A 23981-nucleotide genomic window follows, 5' to 3' on the forward strand; every position below is an offset into this window, starting at 1 on the left:
ATTATCTGTTAATAACAAAAGAAAACTATTATGTTGAACCATATGAAACTGCCATTTTATAAGTTAAAAAAAGGTTAAATGTTAGCAGTTCCACATGGTTCAATCTAATAGAAAAAGTACATTAGCATTTGAAATTTAGAGGACATTATACTTATGAATAACTCATGGGTAAAAGATATAATTGAGTTAAATTAGAAATTACCTAATACTATGGTTATTGATCAGTGCTAAGCACCAAAACTTGTAGGTTGCAGCTAAGGTGGGTCTTAGGAAACAAAAGTATGCTTTATGTACTTAATTTTTAACTTAATTCTTTTTCTAATATAAGTTTCCAGTTTAAGAATTGAGGAAAAAAATCTCAAAATAAATGAAAAGTTGAAGGAAAGAAAGAATAATATAATGAACTAGAAAATGTTTAAAAAACCAGAAAGGATCAATCAAGCCTTAAAAAGCAAAAAAACACAATTATAGGTGCTGCAGGGTTTAAACATATAAGATATTGTGAATAAGTTTATGTCAGTCAAGTTCAAAACTCACAGGGGATCCACTTCTAGAGAAATAAATTGTACCAAAAATGACTCTATAGAAATAACAAACTGAATAGTCCTAAAATAATTACCAAAAATTAACCAGACATTGATGGTTGCACAACACTGTAAATGTGATTAATGACACTGAATTGTATGCTTAAAAATGGTTATATGGCAAATTTTATGTTATATATATTTTACCACAATAAAAAAAATTAAAAAATAAGATCTTCAGTCTAAAAGACAATCGATCATACATCTGTCCTTCATTATGAAATCCCCTAGAAGGGCTCCTATTTTGAAAAAGTATATTTTCTCTCCCTTCTCTTTTAGAACATATAATATTGTCCTTCTGTATTTTAACCCTATATCTATTTTTTTTTTTTTTCTGGAGAGGGGATGCCTTTTTCTCATACAATGTCACTTAAACTAAGGTATATTTTTTGTTTTTCCTGTTAGTTTTCTCTTACTATTTTAACCAGAGGTCTTTGGGTATGGAACCCAGTTCTGTTAACGGAAGTGGTGAGACAAAATGGCAACTTCAAACACTTCAACTAAATAGAATCCCTGATATAATTGGACCAGGGGTATATAATTTGGGGAATAGTAAGAAACATCTGTGACAACTTTGTCTTGCACCTTAGAAAATGTGCTTTGTCTCTGGAGTCTGTCAAGGCACAAAAACTGGGAGACAGCTTTTATTGGTGGCCTGTACCTCTGATTTAGGTAAGAAAAATAATCCTTTTGTAAGAGCTTAGAATCGTTGGGTGAAGTTGGAGAAAATAATCCAAATAAACGAACATCTTGTATGTGTAAATATTTGTTGCTGGTGTAAAGAAAATACAGTGTAGCTTATGCAGAGCAAAAACGATTGGAGAAATGCCTTCGGAATAGACTTGACCTCATGGTAGAATCACGGTGCTGACTTAAAAATTGTTAAGGCTGAGGGCTGTCCATTGGAAGCGTTCATAACCACATGGTCACTGTGAGTAATACCTGTCTATGTCATTTTGAAGTGCACCTGAGGGGAAAAAAGACAGAAACGACATGTTTAAAAGTTTTAAAGTCCTCCTCCCTAAGGCAATGCATTTCTAGGTCCACTTCTTTATGTGAAGCAAATCATATCACTACTGGAGCCACAATTTAAAAAACCAGGGATGTATTTATTCTATGGAGGAAGTAGCCCCATTAAAACCCTCAGTGGGGCTGAGCTTAATACCAAACAACCTGTAGATCCACTTGAGTTCTGATCATTCTGATTCACAGATATGTTTTATCACTATATTAACTTGATAAGCAGAATCATTTTACTGACTCAAAACCTGGAGATATATTAAAAACAGGGTGACAGGCTGGGAAATCTAGTCTGAAAAGGGTTTCTCATTTTCACACATAAAGTGAGCACACCAGATTTGGATGTTAATATCAGGTTGTCATCCCTATATTTTATAAACTCGTACTGACAAGCAGTGAAACACTGGCATATATGTATGAAATATGCTGGCATTTAATTTGTGCAGCAAAGCAGTTATAGGGCCTATAGAAATGTGATCTGTGGATGATGGGTCACAGGAATGAAAAGAGAATCAAAAGCTTTAACAAAGACTCAACCAAGCAACTTCGAAAAAGAAAGATGATACCAAATAATAGGACAGGTCTTTGCCAGGCCTTTGAGTTCTTGAATTCTACCAATTTCTAGCTGAACTGGAAGAAATAAAGGTTTTCTGATAAATGTATAATCAGAACATAAAGGCAATGAAATGCTGTCAAGTTTCTCTGTTCCACAATCATCAGTTTTTAGTAGCTGTAGTGTATCTCAGTTCCTTGACAGATGTGCAGAACAAAATGAAATAATGTCAAGGTTTGTGAGCTGTTATCTCAAAATGTATTTCTTTGAAAGAGGACTTCAAATGTCATTTTTTCCCCCCAAAGAAGAATGTGAAATGTTTTGAGTCTTTATAACAGAAAATGTACCATCTATCTGAGGCTGACTTGTGTCAGGATCTGGGTCGCCTAAACAGGATTATGGATCTATTTTATAAAACCTGGGACCAAATACATTTGTGGGTGCTGTCAACAAAGTTATCACGAGAGATAATGGACATCACACATGAAATAGAAAAGCACTGAGACACCTACCTTCATATCAAGTGTACTTTCTTTTTCTCTTGTTGCTTGCATACTTGCTTACCCGCCTCCAAACAGCACTGAATATGAAATGCTATATATTAAAATGTCTCTTAAGTTAAGCAGAAAAATAAGAAATTCTCCAAGAATGCGTGGACCCCACTGGGTGAAATCTGAGGCTATTTCCATTATAATGCAAGAATTTAAAAAAATAAGGCCTTTGGGGGGAGGCTAATTGCATATGATCTCTCTCCTCCATTTTTTAAAGCTAGCCATATTTTGTGTGGTTATCTATTATGTACTCTCTTGGTGAAACTAAAAACAGCCAAAAGACAAATGGAAGTACTTTTAACTTTCTACTGCTTGACGGTCCTCCCAAAATCACCTGGTTCCTTTCCCCATAGCTCTTCTCAATGTAATTTTTTAAAAGAAAAAAATTTTTTAATTATTTTTGGTTGTGTTGGGTCTTCGTTGCTGCGCACAGGCTTTCTCTAGTTGCAGCGAGCAGGGGCTACTCTTTGTTGCAGTGTGCGGGCTTTCTTATTGCAGTGGCTTCTCTTGTTGCAGAGCACGGGCTCTGGGTGCATGGGCTTCAGTAGTTGTGGCACATGGGCTTAGTTGCTCTGCGGCATGTGGGATCTTCCCAGACCAGGGCTCAAACCCGTCTCCCCTGCATTAGCAGGCGGGCTCGTAACCACTGCGCCACCAGGGGAGCCCAGAAAATGTTATTACTAGCACCTTTTAACCAAAATGGCCTTTGCTTCATGGTCTGCAATAATTGAAACCAAATACTGAAAACAAGCTTTCTGTGTATAAAGGCCTTGATTTGACCCTTCTCTTTCTCATGGTGTAGACTGCACTCTGGCTGACAGCAGAAGTGAAAGAAGGTGTCTTTTTCATAGGGTGGGTTATGAAGAGGGTCGAGATGACTGAACGCTTGATAGCAGAGTCCTTGTGTATGGGCTGAGCCTGAACGGAGAGGCCCAATCTCACCTCTTTCTCTCTCCTGGAACCACTGCTGACCCTAGAAAAATCACTTAAGCTTTCTGTGCACGGGCTACTGCATTTGTGAAATGAGACAGTGACCTACCTCATAGGAACTAAGTGATGGCCACAAACTGCAGGTTTAAAACATGCTGAGCTAAGTGTTGGTTGTGATTATGATGCTGCTCAAGAGACGTGGCCCCTTAGTCCACGGAAAGTAGCAGCATCAGTCAGATTGAATGATGAAAACAGAACATCTCAGAGGCCCTTTTGTGAATCTTGTAGTTTTATCTTAAAAGAAGCCCAGTTGAGACACATTTAGCTCAGTGAACATGGTAACCTGGGTGGCAGAAAAGTGGTTAAAAAAATTACTCTTTCTAATCTGTGACTTTGAGAAGTTACCTAGGTTCTTCTGCCTCAGTTTCTCCATCTGAGGGATAATAATTCCAGCTCAGAATGGTCGTGAAGATTAAAAGAGATAATGCCAAAAATATTCAATTTATGGTAAGCAGAACATAAGACCAGTGAGTGGTGCGTTTCTTGGCCCTCTTCCCCTTCTCTCAGGCATGGTTCATTGTAGTTCCTCCAATGTAGGTTAAAACAGTCTAGTACTTAAACTCCAGCTTGTAAATAAAACCACCATCATGGAATTAGACCTTACTAAGAGCAACAGAGCAATAAAAGCTTACCTGCATGGATAAAACCCAGCAATCAGTGCTTCAATATATGTAGAATTCTGGCTCAAGACTATACGTTCATTCTCCCTGAACTGCATGGCCCTAGTTCGATCCCAGTAACCCTCAAACTCCTCATCTTGAAAGGTCTAACTTTGTGTACATACTGGCAGGTATATTACCAAAGTTAAAGACTGCTGGAGAGTTAGAATTTTTGCTTTTAACTTAACGGAACAATGAATATTCTTTCCCCTTATCCTTTCAGAAATCACCCTGAACAGCAAGGATATTGGGAGATAAAAAATAAGCCCAATCTTTGATGAAATCAGGAGTCATTTGAAATTCCAAGTGACAAAATATCTGGACAGGCTACATTAAGCAACTGGATCCAGTGGGCTGTGGCATGACAGAGATGGTACGTAAGGGGAGCAGATCATAGCTCTCCGACTAAGGGGCAAATGCCAGTGAGGAATCATATAGAATCAATATCTTCGCCTGAAGCATGTAGATTGGTGAGGTCCTAGGAGAAGAGAGATTTTGAAATGCAAGCACCATTGACTGCCCATCTCTGCAGGCTAGGGAGGAATACAGGCTAAATGAATATGTGTTCTCGATTTCTCTCTCACCTGCTTATTTTTTCTCTCTAGGCCATGTGGAACTTCTGTGTTAAGCACAGAATTCCCTTTAGTCTCAAATGATGCCCTAGCCACAACTATCCCACAGATATATGGTCTAAAAAAAACTCAATTCAAAGGTGAGTAGTAGGAATAACAGTAATAAAAAAGTAGTATAGGATCTGTAAAATACACAAACAAAAATGAAGACAAGGAGTAAGATGAGCATATGATGGATGAGAAAATACTCACTGAAAAGATGAAAATTATAAAAAAATATAACAATACATTCAAAGAAAATGTAGTAGAACAGTCAACCTGTGGACATCCAAGAGTACAGGAAAACATGGCACAGCAACAATGATGAAACATGAGTTGACAGAGGCTGAAAGTGAAATGGAAGAGAAAAATGAAAACATCAAAGAAATGATCATTCTAAAAGGCAGCATGAAGATTAGTCACTGCTGAAAAAACAACATGAGACATGGAGGATAGGATTGAGAAAGCAAGGCAAATAACTGTAAATTAATGAAAAATTTTAAAGGATTAAGGAGATAATAGCTTTATAAAATAGACAAAGGACAGCAACATATACATTATAGATTGCTGTAAAGAGGAGAGTCTAATCAAATAAATTCAAAGATGTAATTCAAGCAAATGCTTAGAAATAAAAGACTTGAATCTAGAGGTCAAGAGTGCATGATGTCCTAGGAAAAACTAATGACCTTCAAAATACAAAAAGAATCCTTTAAGAATCCAGGAAAGAAGATCAAGTTTTATCAAATTAGAGCTGCAGCAGGTAAATATTTCATACAGTTAACCCTTGAGCAACATAGAGGTTGGGGCGCTGATCCTCTAGACAGTCTGTATATAACACTGCAGTCACCCTCCGTATCTACAGATTGATCCAACTGTGGATCATGTAGTACTGCAGTACAAATTTTTAAAAAGGTGAATACAAGTTCACCTGTGCAGTTCAAACCTGTACTGTTCAAGAGTTAACTATATTTACAATAAGTCAGGGATTCTAACTCCAATGCACTAGATGATATAGAGCCTTGTTTTCAAACTTTTATTTGTACTGCCACCCACAGTAGTAAATACATTTAAATTTACATTGAGTACCAGTACAGATTTCACTGTCTATATTTATATTCATCTATCCTGAAAGGAATTTAATGAAATATTTACTATTACTAGGAAAGATACATTGCTATTCTTCGTCCATTCCATTCTTTTGTATTTCATTTCTTAAAACATGCTGGTCATGACTGACTAAATGGATTTCACAGGCCCACTAAGGACTCACAACCCAAACTTTTAAAAACAGTATACAAGGAACAAACTTTAGTCAACTAGAGATGCAAAAAGTATCATTTAACACAGGTAAGTAAAATAATAGAGGTTTAAGTATTTTTAAAGATTTGAAGGTAAACAGAAGAAAAACCATTTAAACACTAAAATTTATTGGTAGAATGGAGAAAAGGTTTATAATGTGGAGTCAGTAATAAGGAAATAAAGTATTCCTGGAAGAAATTCAACACACAAAATAATGAACAAAAAAACAAATTACAGACTACAAAATAAAAGGTTTTTAAAAAAAGAATACTAAAAACTGAAAGCATAACAGAACTAAGATAAAACATACTCCTAAGGGCTAAGATTAAATCTCAGAGCTAAACCTAACTATAATACTTGCCATTGCAGGAGACACATCTACAATCTGATATCAAAAGACAATCAAAGACATATCAGGCAAATGAAAACTGGGGACTTAATTTCAGTTTTGAACCACGTTGGATTCAGGGTCAGAAACATTAAATGAATCAAAGAAAGGCACTTGAGTGTTGTATGAAAGAAGAGAAGGTTAGCACTGCCCTTGACAAGGATGGAAGAGGTCCTTGGGCCTGACAACATGCAAATGGTTAAGGCATTGCCACCTGCTTCAGGGCATCTAACCGTCATTTTTTGTAAATTTAAGAAAACTAAAATCATATCCAGCATCTTTTCTGATCACAACACTATGAGATTAGAAATCAATTACAGAAAAAAAATGTATAAAACACAAACACGTGGAGGCTAAACAATATGTTACTAAACAACCAATGGATCACTGAAGAAATCAAAGAGGAAATCAAAAAATACCTAGAGAAAAATGAAAGCCAAAAACCTATGGGCTGCAGCAAATGCAGTTTGAAGAGGGAAGTTTATTTGAAAAATCTCAAATAAACAACCTAACCTTACACCTAAAGTAACTAGAGAAAGAACAACAAACAAAACCCAAATTAGTAGAAAGAAATAATAAAGATCAGAGCAGAAATAAATGAAGTAGAGACGAAGAAAACCAGAAAAGACCAATGAAAGTAAAAGCTGGTTCTTTGAAAAGAGAAAGTTGAAAAACCTTAAGCCAAAGTCATCAAGAAAAAAAGGGAGAGGGCTCAAATAAAATTAGAATGAAAAAGAAGTTACAACTGACACCACAGAAATACAAAGGAGCATAAGAAACTACTACAAGCAACTCTATGCCAATAAAATGGACAACCTGGAAGAAATGGACAAATTCTTAGAAAGGTACAACCTTCCAAGACTGAACCAGGAAGAAATAGAAAATATGAACAGACCAATCACAAGTACTAAATTGAAGCAGTGATTTTAAAACTTCAAACAAAAATTCCAGGACAAGATGGCTCCACAAGAGAATTATATCAAACATTTAGAGAATTAACACCTATCTTTCTGAAACTCTTTCAAAAAACTGCAGAGGGAGGAACACTCCCAAATTCATTCTATGAGGCCTTCATCACCGTGATTCCAAAACCAGACAAAGAATACCACAAAAAAAGAAAATTAGAGGCTATATCTCTGATGAACATTGATGCAAAAATCCTCAACAAAATACTAGCAGACCAAATCCAACAACACATTAAAAGGATCATACACCATGATCAAGTGGGATTTATCCCAGGGATGCAAGGATTCTTCAGTATTCGCAAATCAATAAGTGTGATACACCACATTAACAAACTGAGGAGTAAAAACCATATGATCATCTCTAGAGATGCAGAAAAAGCTTTTGACAAAATTCAACACCCATTTATGATAAAAACTCCAGAAAGTGGGCATAGAGGGAAGCTGCCTTAACATAATAAAGGCCATATATGACAAACCCACAGCTAACAACATACTCAATGGTGAAAAGCTGAAAGCATTCCCTCTAAGATCAGGACAAGACAAGGATGTCCACTCTCACCTTTATTCAACATAGGTTTGGAAGTCCTAACCATGGCTATCAGAAGAAAAAGAAAAGGAATCCAAATTGGAAAGAAGTAAAACTGGCACTGTTTGCAGATGACAAAATACTATACATAGAAAATCCTAAAGATGCCACCAGAAAACTACTAGAACTCATCAATGAATTCCTTAATGCAGGATACTAAAGTAACACACAGAAATGTCTTGCATTCCTATATACTAACAAAAAATCAGAGAAATTAAGGAAACAACTCCATTTACCATTGCATCAAAAAGAACAAAATACCTAGAAATAAACCTACCTAAGGAGACAAAAGACTTGTACTCTGAAAACTATAAGACGCTGGTGAAAGAAATCGAAGGTGACACAAACAGATGGAAATATATACCATGTTCTTGGATTGGAAAAATCAATATTGTCAACATGACTATACTACCCAAGGCAATCTACAGATTCAGTGCAATCCCTATCACCAATGATAACTTTTCACAGAACTAGAACCAAAAAAATTTTTTATTTGTATGGAAACACAGAAGACCCTGAATAGCCAAAGCAATCCTGAGAAAGAAAAATGGAGCTGGAGGAATCACGCTCCCTGACTTCAGACTGTACTGCAAAGCTACAGTCATCAAAACTGTATGGTACCGGTGCACAAACAGAAATATAGATCAATGGAACAGGATAGAAAGCCTAGAAATAAATCCACACACCTATAGTTTTGTCAATTAACCTATGAGAAAGGAGGCAAGACTGTACAATGGAGAAAAGACAGTCTCTTTAATTAAGTGGTGCTGGGAAAACTGGACAGCTACATGTAAGAGAATGAAATTAGAGCATTCTCAAACATCATACACACACACAAAAAAAATGTAGGGCTATATAAACTCTTAGAGGAAAACATAGGCAGAACTCTGACATAAATTGCAGAAATGTCTTTTTTGATCCACTCCCTAGAGTAATGAAAATAAAAACAAAAATATGCAAATGGGACCTAATTAAACTTACAAGCTTTGTACAGCAAAGGAAACAATAAACAAAATGAAAAGACAACCTACAGACTGGGAGAAGATATTTGCAAATGATGTGATGACCAACAAGGTATTAATTTCCAAAATATACAAACAGTTCATATAGCTCAGTATCAAAAAAAGAAAAAAACCCAAACAACCCAATCAAAAATGGGCAGAAGACCTAAATAGACATGTCTCCAAAGAAGACATAGAGATGGCCATAAAGCATGTGAAAAGATGTTCAACATCACTAATTATCAGAGAAATGCAAATCAAAACTACAATGAAGTATCACCTCACACTGGTCAGAATGGACATAATCAGAAAGCCTAAAACAATAAATGCTGGCAAGGGTGTGGAGGAAAGGGAACCCTACTACACTATTGGTAGGAATGTTAATTGGTACAACCACTATGGGGAACAGTATGGAAGTTCCTTAAAAAACTAAAAATAGAACTACCATATTATCCAGGAATCCCATTCCTGGGCATATATTTGGAGAAAACCATGGTTCAAAAGGATACATACACCCCAATGTTCATTGCAGCACTACTTACAATAGCCAAGACATGGAAGCACCTAAGTCCTTTGACAGATGAATGGATAAAGAAGACATGGCATGTATACACAATGGAATATTACTCAGCCATAAAAAGAATGAAATAATGCCATCTGCAGCAACATATGTGGACCTAGAGATTATCATACTAAGTGAAGTAAGTCAGACAAAAAAAGACAAATATCCTGTGATATCACTTATATGTGGAATCTTAAAAACATGATACAAATGAAGTTATTTACAATACATAAATAGACTCACAGACATAGAAAACAAACTATTGGTTACCAAAGGGGAAACGTCAGGGGAGGAGGGATAAATCAGGAGCTTCATACACTCACTACTATATGTAAAATTTGGGGCTGGCCAAAAAAATTCCTTCAGTTTTTAAGTAAAAATAAGACATTTTTCATTTTCTCCAAGAACTTCATTAAAAAATGTATTCACCGTTTTGTTCCACTACTTTCTGCCTTTTTTCAGGCAACTTCATAATTCCATCTTCCCAAAACTTATTGTCTGTTTGAGGAAAGAACTGTTCCAGGTACCTTTTATAGCCTTCCAGGAAACTGAAACTTCTTCCATTACGAGAATTTTGTAAAGACCGAAATAAATAGAAATCCGAAGATGCAATGTCTGGTGAATATGGCAGATGATCACAACTTCCCAGCCAAGCTGTAATGGTTTTTGCCTGGTCATCAAAAAAACATGAGGTCTTGCATTATCCTGATGGAAGATTATGCATTTTCTGTTGACTAATTCCAGATGCTTTTCGTCAAGTGCTGCTTTCAGTTGGTCTCATTGGGAGCAGTGTTGCAGCAAAACCAGAAATGAGTAAATGGCCGTAGGCACATACCAGCCAAACAGGCCTGCAAGAATTAAGCAGTCTTGGTTATTCTTTAGCTGTTACTACTAACACACACTTGTAGCTAGACTTGTCCTTCACAAAGCTAAATAAAGCCAGTTAGTTACTCTCTGACTCCATATGAATTGTACTCTGCACCTGGCATTCTTCTCCCCCTACACTCCCCTGTAGCATTCTGCATTTCAAAAACAAGGTCATGGCTGATAACTTCAGGGACACCCGACCTGGTTGCTGAGCCACCTGATGCCAGCTTTTGGCCATAAATTTGCAGAAGGAGGAAATGCAAGACCTTCATTAGTTTGAGCCTTATCACCTACCCCAGACCATGGAGTCTTAGCCTATAAAACCTTTCCCTATTCCCCAGGGATGGGGGGGGGGCCACAGTTCTCTTTGCCTGGTAAAGAATAAAAGCTACTTTTTCTTGTTCTGCTAAAATTTCTCTTTGTATTTCTTTTTGGCATTGGTGAACAAAATTTCTCTTTGTATTTCTTTTTGGCATTGGTGAACAGAGAGCCAAGATTGTGGCATCAGCCGAACTTACTGGAATTAATCGTTGGATTTCTGGAAGGAGCTCATAATAGAGGACTCCCTTCCAATCCCACCATATACACAACATCACCTTCTTTGGATGAAGACCACCGGTGCCTTTGGTGTGGTTGGTGGTGGTTCATTTCACCTGCCCCACAATCTCTTCTGTTCCACATTACTGTACAGTATCCACTTTTCATCTCCCGTCACTATTTGTTTTAAAAACGGACCGTTTACATTAGTTTCAGTAGAGAATTACACGTGGAAATATGGTTAAGAAAGTTTTTTGTGCTTAACGTATGTGGAAGCCAAACATCAAAGCGATTCACATAACCAAGCTGGTGCAAATGACTTTCAGTGCTTGATTTGGATATTTTGAGTATGTCGTCTATCTCCTGCATGGTATAACGTTGATTGTTCTCAATTAATGTCTTGATTTGATTGCTATCAACTTCAACTGGTCTACCCAACCGTGGAGCATCATCTAGCAAGAAATCTCCAGCATGAAACTTCACAAACCACTTTTGACACATTCAGTCACAGCACCTCCTCCATACACTGCACAAATATTTTTCTGCATTTCAATTGCGCTTTTACCTTTCTTGAAATAATAAAGCATAATATGCCAAAAATGTTGCTTTTTTTCAATCTTCAATATTAAAATGGCTACACAAAAATTCACCAATTTTAAGTTATTTTTTTAAATGCATGCTGATATGACAGCTGTCACAATACAATGTAACAAAATTGTTTTGAATGAAGTTAAAGACAACTAAGCACTACTAGAGCTGACTTATGGAAAAAACTGAAGGAACGTTTTGGCCAACCCAATAGATAACCAACAAGGACCTACTGAATAGCCCAGGGAAATCTACTCAATATTCTGTGATAACCTATATGAGAAAAGAATGAATATATAACTGAATCACTTTGCTGTGCGTCCTGAAAGTAATACAGCATTGTAAATCAACTATACTCCAATAGAATGTAAAATAAAACAAAAAAAGGCACTTTAAAATAGTAGAAAATGTAATTCATAGTGAAAAACCTAAGTCATGAATATCCAGGGACTGAAAAATTATAGCACTGAAATTATCAAATTACAAGAACTATAAAATGGAACTTGGTACAGTATGAGACTAATTCACTTCTCTAGGTCCAAGTCACATCAAATGGACCAAAATAAATAAGAATAGAGAAAACCTAAATAATGTAATTAATAAAACCACTATAATTAAAATTAAACTCTATACCTTAAATAGCCAATAGTCCATCTTTTTAAATGGCCAAAGAACATTCACAAAAATTACCTATAAACTAGAACTTAAAGTATTATTAAACACTGTTTCTGGGTGGAAATGGTACAGAGGACTTTTTTTTTTTATCATAAGGCAATGAAATGAGTAAACTAGAAAACATACAAACATAAAAAAATCCTCTATCCACAGGAAATTTTAAAGATCTCTTTCTCAAATAATTCTTAGGCCAAAGAGAAAATGACAACAAAATTGCAGAATCTATAAATAAAAACCTAACTATGATGAAAGCACTACACACCAGAACCTATGGGATATAGCTAGAACAGTATTCAGAGAAAAGTTCACAGCCTTAAAATATTTATATTAATAAAAAAGAAAGAAAACAAATGTATTCAAGAAGTAAGAAGAAACAAAATAAACCAAAGGAAGGAAGGAATGACTAAAGATGAAACGCAGAAAGTGATAAATTATCAAAAAGAATACAAGTAGTAAGTGAATGTGAGAGCTCCTTCTTTGGGGGAAAAAACATAAAACTGTAACAGTTCATTAGAAGGGAAAATGAGGGCTTCCCTGGTGGCACAGTGGTTGAGAGTCCGCCTGCCGATGCAGGGGACGCGGGTTCATGCCCCGGTCCGGGAAGATCCCACATGCCGCGGAGCGGCTGGGCCCGTGAGCCATGGCCGCTGAGCCTGCGCGTCCAGAGCCTGTGCTCCGCAGCGGGAGAGGCCACAGCAGTGAGAGGCCCGCGTACCGCAAAAAAAAAAAAAAAAAAAAAAAAGAAAAGAAAATGAGGAGTAGGGAATGGAGAGAGCATAAATACTATGTAGCCATTAAAAAGAATGAAGTAACTATTAATATAATCTGAGATATTTAAATGAAAAATCAAGGAACAGCTATCATTTGCACTTAAAAACAAGGAAGGCCACATATGCAGAAGTTCTTACTGATGCACAGAACATGTCAACAGAACAGTCAGCAATTGTGCTGGGGCTCCATCCTGGGGGAGGAGCTGTGTGATGACAGGAGTCACAGTGACTTCTTCATAAATTTTAAAAACCTATTTAAAAAAGTTTTTACATAAAAATGGAATCTAAAAAAAAAAAAGTGGTTCTAATGAACCTAGGGGCAGGACAGGAATAAAGACGCAGATGTAGAGAATGGATTTGAGGACAGGGAAGGGGAGGAGGAAGGGTAAGCTGGGACGAAGTGATAGAGTGGCATGGACATATACACTACCAAGTGTAAAATAGATAGCTAGTAGGAAGCAGCTGCATTGCACAAGGAGATCAGCTCAGTGCTTTGTGACCATATAGAGGGGTTGGATAGGGAGGGTGGGAGGGAGATGCAAAAGGAAGGGGGATGTGGGGATATATGTATACATATAGCTGATTCACTTTGTTATACAGCAGAAAACACAACATTGTAAAGCAATTATACTCCAATAAAGATTAAAAAAACCAACTCTAATACAGACTCTTAGATATAGTATATAAGTTTTGATGAAATATTTTTATACTTTTCATCTTAAAATCACAAGTGTAAATTAGTAACTAGATATTTTAAATTGTATTCACTATTCCAATATGCCAAATTCTCTTAAACATGACAAATGTATGAAATAAAAGTACAGATTTTTTTTTAAAAAGTAAAGTTTTTGAATTTTGTAGCATTAGGTATATCATTTGTTTAAAAACTGATTATTAAAAATAATACATTTTAGTTATTTAGAGTCTCTAAAGCTACTTAAAAGAACTGTGGATGCATTTTTTTTTATTATTATTGGGAGGGAAGGGTTTAATCTATAGCCTTTTAAAAAATCCCATTTTATATTGTAAAACGCTCTATATTCTCAAAGCACTTAGGCATCTGCTATCTCATCTGATCCCTGTAATAAGTGTGAAGAAGCTAAGCAGTGCTGTAATCCCTGCACTGCATACAGGTGAGGACCCTGAGGCTCAGAGACCTTGGGGGACATAAGGCCACATTGCTGCTAAGTGCCTCCTGCAGCCTATTCAAACTGGTCCAGGCTCCCAGGATATTAGGATTTCATAACTTTTGGGTTGTATCTAGTGATTTCATGAGTAGATAAAATGACACCTCTGTTACACACTGGGAACAAAATCTCAATCATGTCTGCTTCATCACAGAAGAAAGTGAGTGACAGGCATTCATCCTTTGTTATGGGCTGAGTCCTGTCACCTTCTATTTTATATGTTGAAGTCCTAACCTCCAGTACCTCAGAATGTGACTTTATTTATTTTAACATCTTTATTGGGGTATAATTGCTTTACAATGGTGTGTTAGTTTCTGCTTTATAACAAAGTGAATCAGTTATACATATACATATGTTCCCATATCTCTTCCCTCTTGCGTCTCTCTCCCTATCCCACCCCTCCAGGCGGTCACAAAGCCCCGAGCCGATATCCCTGTGCCATGCGGCTGCTTCCCACTAGCTATCTACCTTACGTTTGTTAGTGTATATATGTCCATGCCTCTCTCCGTGACTGTATTTAGAGACAGGATCTTTAAAGAGGTGAATAAGTTAAAGTGAAGTCATATAGGTGGGCCCTAATCTAATATGACTGATGTCTTTATAGGAAGAGATTAGGACACAGGCACACAGAGGGATGACCATGCAAAGACAGAGAAGACAGCACCTCCAAGCCAAGGAGAGAGGCCTCAGAGGAAAACAACCCTACCAACACTTTAACTTCAGACTTCCAACCTCCAGAGCTGTGAGGAAATAAATGTCCATTGTTTAAGTCGCATACTACGTGGTCCTTGTATGGCAGCCCTAGCAAACTAATGCATCATTCAGCTTTATGTATCTAAAAAGTACTTTCTCTACAATTTCACGGATCACCTAAAAGGGTAAATCAGACTGATTCAGCTTGCCTGCACCAGCGTTTTCAGAGAAGCAACTATGGGGTCAAGAAAACGTGGCTTGGAAGCACCTCTCCCCAGATGTTTTCTTTTCAAACGAATGAATTCTGTTTTGTTAGAGTGAAAAGCTTGACTTAGGCTAGTCCTCCCTGTGTTACAGCTCTGAACAGTGCATTGATATCTGATGCTTGCACGTTTAAAAAGTTGACAGACTGACAGGTTGTTCTCCTAAGAAGACTGAGCATATGCAGAAATAATGTCAAGAGGATATTCAACTAGGATGGGAATCAAGATACGTATTTCCTTATGTCTTTCTGTAGAGGTGACCTGAACCAGTGGCGGGACTGAAATCCAAGAGTGATGTTCTGCCACCCTGTGAACTTGGGTGACTGGCCCACCTTGGCTACCACATGAAAGAAGCAGCGTTCTCAGGCTTGACACAGAGCAGAGTGCCTAGGGTGGAACTCAGCCTCCCCCACCAATTCACCCCCTGCGCTCCCTGGACCAGTTCTGTGACCTTAGGTGAGCCCTGGACCCAGTCTCCTCATCCATGACCTGGGATAAAAGACCATGATGAGGATTAAGTGCAATCATACATGTGAGAAGAATGTACAATAAATTATAAAGAACTACACAAATGTAACTTAACATTAATCTTGTTAAAGTAGGTGCAGGATTACTAGGATTTCTAATTCTATGACCTATCCCTGCTTTTGTATTTATGTTACAGTTGACTTAAAACATATACTGAAAGAACAGATTTCTAATTGTGTATCTGCTGCAAACTAGCTTAACACTAGTATATAGAAGACCACCTTCCTTCTAAGGGACCTTAGTTTCCTCACCTGTAAAATGAGGATGTTGAACCCTATTGTAAGACACTTTTTAAATGAAGACTGACACACAGGTGGGGACATCTCTCTTAGATGTGAAATGCCTAAGGTCAAAAGACAAAAAGGATTTGGGAGATTCCTGGCCATTTTGTGACTAGGTTATACAGGGGATCTCAAATTATTATCAGGTCTTCAGAAGGAAGGTCTCACTCTAGTAAATGAAAGTGCTGTGTGAATTTCAGGCATAAAAAAATATAGGGCTCCAAGGGCAGCTTCTGTATGTTTGCATACAATATAAGTACTTAGGAAAAGTTCAGAACACAGACTTCATCATCCCTAAACCTAGATATGAACTCCAACTCTGCCCATTCTTCAGCCAGCTCTGTGACCCTGGACTGTTTCCTACTCTATGAACAGTGGAAGGTACCGCTCTCCATTTCTGAGGAGGAGGAATGAGATGAAACAGTGACAGAGGGAACTTAGGCTACATTTTAGATAAACCTTTCTAAAGAAGTACTTAGATACTGGGACATGTTTTCTTTAACTGATGGATTAAATATTATACAAGTAATTTTATGCAGAAATGCAGAAAAGTATAAATGAGGAAAAATGCACCCATAATTTAATGCCCAGAGATAAAGTTTTGATGGGAAGATATCATATACAGTCGGAAACCTCTTCCCATGTGAGCCACGCATCTCAGTGGGCAAGAACACCAGACCTCCCCTCCCTCCCTCCCTCCTTCCATCAACCCCACTCCCACCTTGTTAGAAAGAATTACAGGCAGCTGCATGACAATGGCTAACCCTTAAACCAGACCTCAGTTATCACATCTATAGGAGATACTACCACCTGACCATTGTTAGAAAGGTACGTGACCCAAATGTTACTCATCAAGCACCTTTCTCATGCCATGTACAGTGCTTAGTGCTTTCACACATCTCATCTCTGAAAATACTTTGTAAACCTTCAAGCACCATTCAGACTACAGTGTTAGGGTTACTGTGAATTCTTGATTTGTCCTGATGACAATTTCATCTTCTAGAAGGTACAGGAAGCATAGGGGGGCAACTGGACCTGATTCTAAACAACAAAGAATTAGGGAGAAAGTGACAGTATCATGTAGGAGTTTTCTTTACTCCTAGAAGATGAGAAAACAGAAGTGACCTACACCTTTCCCTGGTAGATCTCCCTAGGCCAGAAATATTCCAGATGTTTTTCCCCTCAAACTTCCTGGATGTTCCTTGACAGCACTCGTATCACAATGTGCTGAGCACCACTCAGAATGAAACGTAGAGGGTCTGCAAAATGAGAGTGTTGTGTGCTGTATGGGAATCTGAACCCATGAAGTCGAAACATGTGGAAAGTCCAATCTGAAATCTCTCAGGCACATGTGCACATGCACGTCCTGCACCCCACCCTCACTGCTTCTGCAGGTGCTCAGCAGACCCACCTTCAACTTGCAGTGTGTGTTAAGACCCAGTCACGAAGCTTTGTCTCTGGAGGCTTATAATTGAAAAGGGCACGGAGTGCTTATCACCAGACACCTGGTAGAGATCGTGTGAAGAGTAAATCCTGGAGACAAACTTTGATCACAACTCCCTGTGGCAGGCTTACCTGTTCTACTGTTTCAATGAGGGCAGCAGCCTCGTCCTTGCCCAGTTGTTGCACCATCTTGTAAAACAGGCCGTCTCTATCTTGCAGCAAATCATATGGCTTATCGTATTCTTCTAGTCTCCCTGAATCCAAAACCTGTTAATCAGCAGGAAAAAAACCCATTGCACACAATGTTTCACAATAAAGTATTATAACTCAGACAATATTTTGTAAAGGAACAGGAGGGGAAGAATAGAGAAAATCTGTTTGGGTGGTAGGCCTGACTGGTATTTTAATGGTTTGATTAACTTGTTTTACTAGGCAGATAAAGGCCTAACCTGACCTTTTATTACTATAATATTATAGGAAGGGAAGAAAAATGAGTTTTAGACTATGATTTCTTTAATTTTTATTGGAGTACAGTTACTTTACAACGTTGTGTTAGCTTCTGCTGCACAGCAAAATGAATCAGCCATACACATAAATATATCCCCTCCCTATTGGATCCCCCCCCCCATTTAGGTCACCCCAGTGCATCAAGTAGAGCACTCAGCAGTCTGGCATTTTATATTATGCCCAGGGCATTTGGGGTGGTTATCATTAGTTAGTGCTTTTAGTTCTCAGACTCTGAGCTTTAAAGGCTATTTATACAGATACACAGAGTTGGGAAATTTCTTGATTTAAGAAAATCAAACTCTATTTAAAATCAGGTTGATGTCATACAAACCAGATGGCAGTGACCTGACAGCAATTGTTAAGTTGGTTTCACAGAATCTTAGTATTTGGGAAAAAAGTAAATGCCTCCAGAATTTCTTTAGGGTTGTGAACTAAAAAATTGCCTGTCATATCAGTGAACAAAGGATGTTGCAGCCATCAAGCCACCACACTACAGCTGCCCTGACAATAAGCCCTGAGGGAACTCAGGATAGAACCAGAATGTGTGTGGCCACCCCCAACAGTGCACCCTGAGGAGACATCGGATACTGGCCTCAGATAGCTGAGGTGCATATCAAAGGAATTTCAATGAGCCCAGACTTTGCATCTTCCCATGTACAGAAAAGCACTAAATTCATTAACTTGGGATGTCTGGTTTTCTTTGATTAACAGTAATCTTTTAATGTTCTGACTACCTGGTCTTTTGTTGCAAAAACTCTTACGTATACTGGCTCATCCCCTTGCCTTTTAAGAACCATTTCTCAGTGTTATGAGATGCTTTGTCCCTAAGTCCTCACAACGTCTACCACATAAAACGTAACACTCAACTTCCAGGTTGTGCTTTATTTTTTTTCTTTTTCAGTTGACAGGGTCCTGGATTATGTTAGTTGCTAAGAGGGGCAGAATCCCTTGTCTGAGAGGTTAAGATGCTTCTTCAACTTGGCTTTGATTGTAGTTTATTATTCTGAGAGTGAAAGGCTGGCAAAAAGAGCTGTTACATAAGCAGCATTAGCAGAATTTCTCTGCAGAGAAGAAATCCCTAGAAATCCAATTTTTTCTTGAACTAACACTAAAGAAGCAAGTAAGAAACTGAGCTTCAAATTCTAATGCTCACAGCCCGCACAGTACCCAGGAACAGCCCAATCTGAACTGCTGAGGATCTGAATCTGTTTTCACAAGTTATCTTTCTTTGCTTCTTTTTCTTTCTCTCTTCAGCTCTCTGCTGTTCAGCCCTTTTGTGCACATTGATATATCCCTAGTTGAAAATTAAAAGGGAGAGGCAGGAGGTCTTAACTCTGCCTTTCTACTTATTAGTGGCTTTGCATAATGGTTTCAGAGGGAAAAAAAGAATCTGAAACAATTGGCCCAAATGACATAGCTATAAAGATAGTTCTGATGTTAGGTGGTACTTAGTTCTTCATGTAGAGTAACTGTATCTTAAGAGAATAATGCAGCAACTCTAAACAGAACACAGGTTGTTCTTCCATATCTAGTATTGCAGTTAATTTCATCCCATGTCATTTAATTGGAAACATTAAGTCTCCTAAGGGCAGAAAAGTGGTCAAGATAGTGGAGTAGGGGGATGCAGAGTTCACATCTCCCCACAGCTAGGGCACCTACCAGACTCTGGGGATGGGAGCAACCCCTGAACAACTGGACTACAAACTCCAGTGCTGGAAGCCTCAGGCCAAACAACCAGTAAGACAGGAACACAGTCCCACCCATCAAAAAAAAAAGACAAAAAATATGTTACAGATGAAGGAGCAGATGAAGGTAAAAACCTACAAGACCAAATAAATGAAGAGGAAATAGGCAACCTACCTGAAAAAGAATTCAGAGTAATGATAGTAAAGATGATCCAAAATCTCAGAAATAGAATGGAGGCACACATCGAGAAAATACAAGAAACGTTTAACAAAGACCTAGAAGAAATAAAGAACAAACAGAGATGAACAATACAATAACTGAAATAAAAAATACACCAGAAGGAATCAATAGCAGAATAACTGAGGCAGAAGAACGAATAAGTGAGCTGGAAGACAGAATGGTGGCAATAACTGCTGAGGAGCAGAATAAAGAAAAACGGATGAAAAGAATTGAAGACAATCTCAGAGACCTCTGGGACAACACTAAACGCACCAACATTCGAATTATAGGGGTCCCAGAAGAAGAGAAAGAGAGAGGGTCTCAGAAAATATTCAAAGAGATTATGGTCAAAAACGTCCCTAAGACGGGAAAGGAAATAGCCACCCAGGAATCTCAGAGAGTCACATACGGATAAACCCTAGGAGAAACACACCCAGATGCATATTAATCAAACAAACAAAAATAAAATTCAAAGAAAAAATATTAAAAGCAGCAAGGGAAAAGCAAAAAATAACATACAAGAGAATCCCCATAAGGTTATCAGCTTATTTTTCAGCAGGAACTCTGCAAGCCAGAAGGGAGTGGCAGGATATACTTAAAGTGATGAAAGAGAAAAACCTACAACCAAGATTACTCTACCCAGCAAGGATCTCATTCAGATTCGACCAAGAAATCAAAAGTTTTACAGACAAGCAAAAGCTAAGAGAATTCAGCACCACCAAACCAGCTTTACAACAAATGCTAAAGGAACTCCTCTAGGCGGGAAACATAAGAGAAGAAAAAGACACAGAGAAAAAAAAAACACGAAAAACTAAAATAATTATGAAAATCGCAATAGGAACATACATATCGACAATTACCTTAAATGTAAATGGATTAAATGCCTCAACCAAAAGACACAGACTGGCTGAATGGATACAAAAACAAGGCCCATATATGTGCTGTCTACAAGAGACCCACTTCAGCCCTAGGGGGACACACAGACTGGAAATGAGGGGATGGAAAAAAATATTCCATGCACATGGAACTCAAAAGAAAGCTGGAGTAGCAGCACTCATATCAGATAAAATAGACTTTAAAATAAAAATGGTACAAGAGACAAGGAAGGACACTACATAATGATCAAGGGGTCAATCAAAGAAGAACATGTAACAACTGTAAATATTTATGCACCCAACATGGGAGCACCTCGATACATAAGAGAAATGCTAACAACTATAAAAGGGGAAATCAACAGTAACACAATGATAGATTTAATTGATATAGGACATTCCACCCAAAAGTGGCAGCATACACTTTCTTCTCAAGTGCACATGGAACATTTTCCAGGATAGACGATATCTTGGGTCACAAATCAAGCCTCAGAAAATTTAAGAAAATTGAAATTGTATCAAGCATCTTTTGCGACCACAACACTATGAGATTAGAAATGAATTACAGGAAAAAAAACTGTAAAATAACACAAATACATGGAGGCTGAAGAGTGTGGTACTAAAAAACCAAGAGATCACTGAAGAAATCAAAGAGAAAAAAAATACATAGAAACAAATGACAGTGAAAACACAGTGACCCAAAACCTATGGGATGCAGCAAAAGCAGGTCTAAGAGGGAAGTTTATAGCAATTCAGTCTCACCTCAAGAAACAAGAAAAATGTGAAATAAACAATCTAACCTTACACATAAAGCAACTAGAAAAAGAAGAACAAACAAAACCCAAAGTCAGTAGAAGGAAAGAAATCATAAAGATCAGAGCAGAAATAAATGAAAAAGAAATGAAGGAAACAATAGCAAAGATTAATTCAACTAAGAGCTGGTTCTTTGAGAAGATAAACAAAACTGATAAACCTTTAGCCAGACTCATCAAGAAAAAAAGGGAGAGGGCAAATCAATAAAATTGGAAATGAAAAAGGAGAAATTGCAACTGACACCTCAGAAATACAAAGGATCATAAGAGACTGCTGTGAGCAACTATATGCCAATATAATGGACAACCTAGAAGAAATGAACAAATTCTTGCAAAGGTACAGTTTTCCAAGACTGTACCAGGAATAATTAGAAACTATAAACAGACCTATCACAAGTAATGAAACTGTAATTAAAAATCTTCCAACAAACAAAAGTCTAGTACTGGACGGCTTCACAGGCAAATACTATCAAACATTTAGAAAGAGCTAACACCTATCCTGCGCAAACTCTTCCAAAAAATTGCAGAGGGAGGAACACCCCCAAATTCGTTCTATGAGGCCACCATCACCCTGATACCAAAACCAGACGAAGATATCACAGAAAAAAGAAAATTACAGACCAATATCCCTGATGAACATAGATGCAAAAATCCTCAACAAAATACCAGCAAACAGAATCCAACAACACATTAAAAGGATCATACACCATGATCAAGTGGGATTTGTTCCAGGAATGTAAGGATTCTTTAATATATGCAAATCAATTAATGTGCTACACCATATTAACAAATTAAGGAATAAAAAACATGATCATCTTGACAAATGCAGAAGCTTTTGACAAAATTCAACACCCATTTATATGATAAAAACTCTCCAGAAATGGGCATAGAGGGAACCTATTTCAACATAATAAAGGCCATATATGACAAACCCACAGCAAACATCATTCTCAGTGGTGAAAAACTGAAAGCACTTCCTCTAAGATCAGTAAGAAGACAAGGTTGCCCACTCTCACCACTATTATTCAACATAGTTTTGAAAGTCCTAGCCATGGCAATCAGAGAAGAAAAAGAAATAAAAGGAACAAATTGGAAAAGAAGTAAAACTGTCACTGTTTGCAGATGACATGATACTATACACAGAAAATCCTAAAGATGTCACCAGAAAGATACTAGAACTAATCAGTGAATTTGGTAAGGTTGAAGCATACAAAATTAATGCAAAGAAATCTCTTGCATTCCTATACAGTAACAACAAAAGATCAGAAAGAGAAATTAAGGAAACAATCCCATTCACCATCGTAACAAAAAGAATAAAATACCTAGGAAGAGACCTACCTAAGGAGGCAAAAGACCTGTACTGAGAAACCTATAAAACACTGATGAAAGAAATCAAACATGACAGAAACAGACCACGTTCTTGGATTGGAAGAATCAGTGTTGTGAAAATGAGTATACTACCCAAAGCAATCTACAGATTCAATGCAATCCCTATCAAATTACCAGTGGCATTCTTTACAGAATTAGAACAAAAAATTTTACAATTTGTATGGACACACAAAAGACCCCGAATAGCCAAAGCAATCTTGAGAAAGAAAACCAGAGCTGGAAGAATCAGGCTCCCTGACTTCAGACTATACTACAAAGCTACAGTAATCAAGACATCATGGTACTTGCACAAAAACAAATATAGATCAATGGTACAGGATTAAAAGCCCAGATATAAATCCATGCACATATGGTCAACTAATTTATGACAAAGGAGGCAAGAGTATACAATGGAGAAAAGACACTTCAATAAGTGGTGCTGGGAAGACTGGACAGCTACATGTAAAAGAATGAAATTAGAACACTACCTAACACCATACACAAAAATAAACTCAAAATGGATTAAGGGCCTAAATGTAACACCAGACAGTATAAAACTCTTAGAGGAAAACATATGAAAAACACTCTTTGACATAAAGCACAGCAAGATCTTTTTTGACCCACCTCCTAGAGTAGTGAAAATAAAAACAAATAGGGCGGGCTTCCCTGGTGGTGCAGTGGTTGAGAGCCCGCCTGCCAATGCAGGGGACACGGGTTCATGCCCCGGTCTGGGAAGATCCCACATGCCGCGGAGCAGCTGGGCCCGTGAGCCATGACCCCTGAGCCTGCGCGTCCGGAGCCTGTGCTCCACAACAGGAGAGGCCCGTGTACCACAAAAACAAATAGGGCTTCCCTAGTGGCGCAGTGGTTAAGAATTCACCTGCCAATGCAGGGGACATGGGTTCGAGCCCTGGCC

General features: G+C 37.8%; 1 non-coding gene and 1 pseudogene across 1 annotated transcript; one reads left to right on the forward strand and one right to left on the reverse strand.

Moving 5' to 3' along the window:
* Positions 1 to 894: 894 nt before the first annotated feature.
* The window catches only part of LOC114888407, a 130736-nt pseudogene continuing 107649 nt past the window's right edge, over positions 895 to 23981 (reverse strand).
* Positions 6774 to 6899, forward strand: LOC114888474. Its single transcript, XR_003791807.1, has one exon. It is a non-coding gene; the product is annotated as a U6atac minor spliceosomal RNA (small nuclear RNA).

This window comes from Monodon monoceros, unplaced genomic scaffold, assembly GCF_005190385.1.
Source record: "Monodon monoceros isolate NGI ecotype Baffin Bay Population unplaced genomic scaffold, NGI_Narwhal_1 Super_Scaffold_8, whole genome shotgun sequence".
In the NCBI taxonomy this organism is placed as follows: domain Eukaryota; kingdom Metazoa; phylum Chordata; class Mammalia; order Artiodactyla; family Monodontidae; genus Monodon; species Monodon monoceros.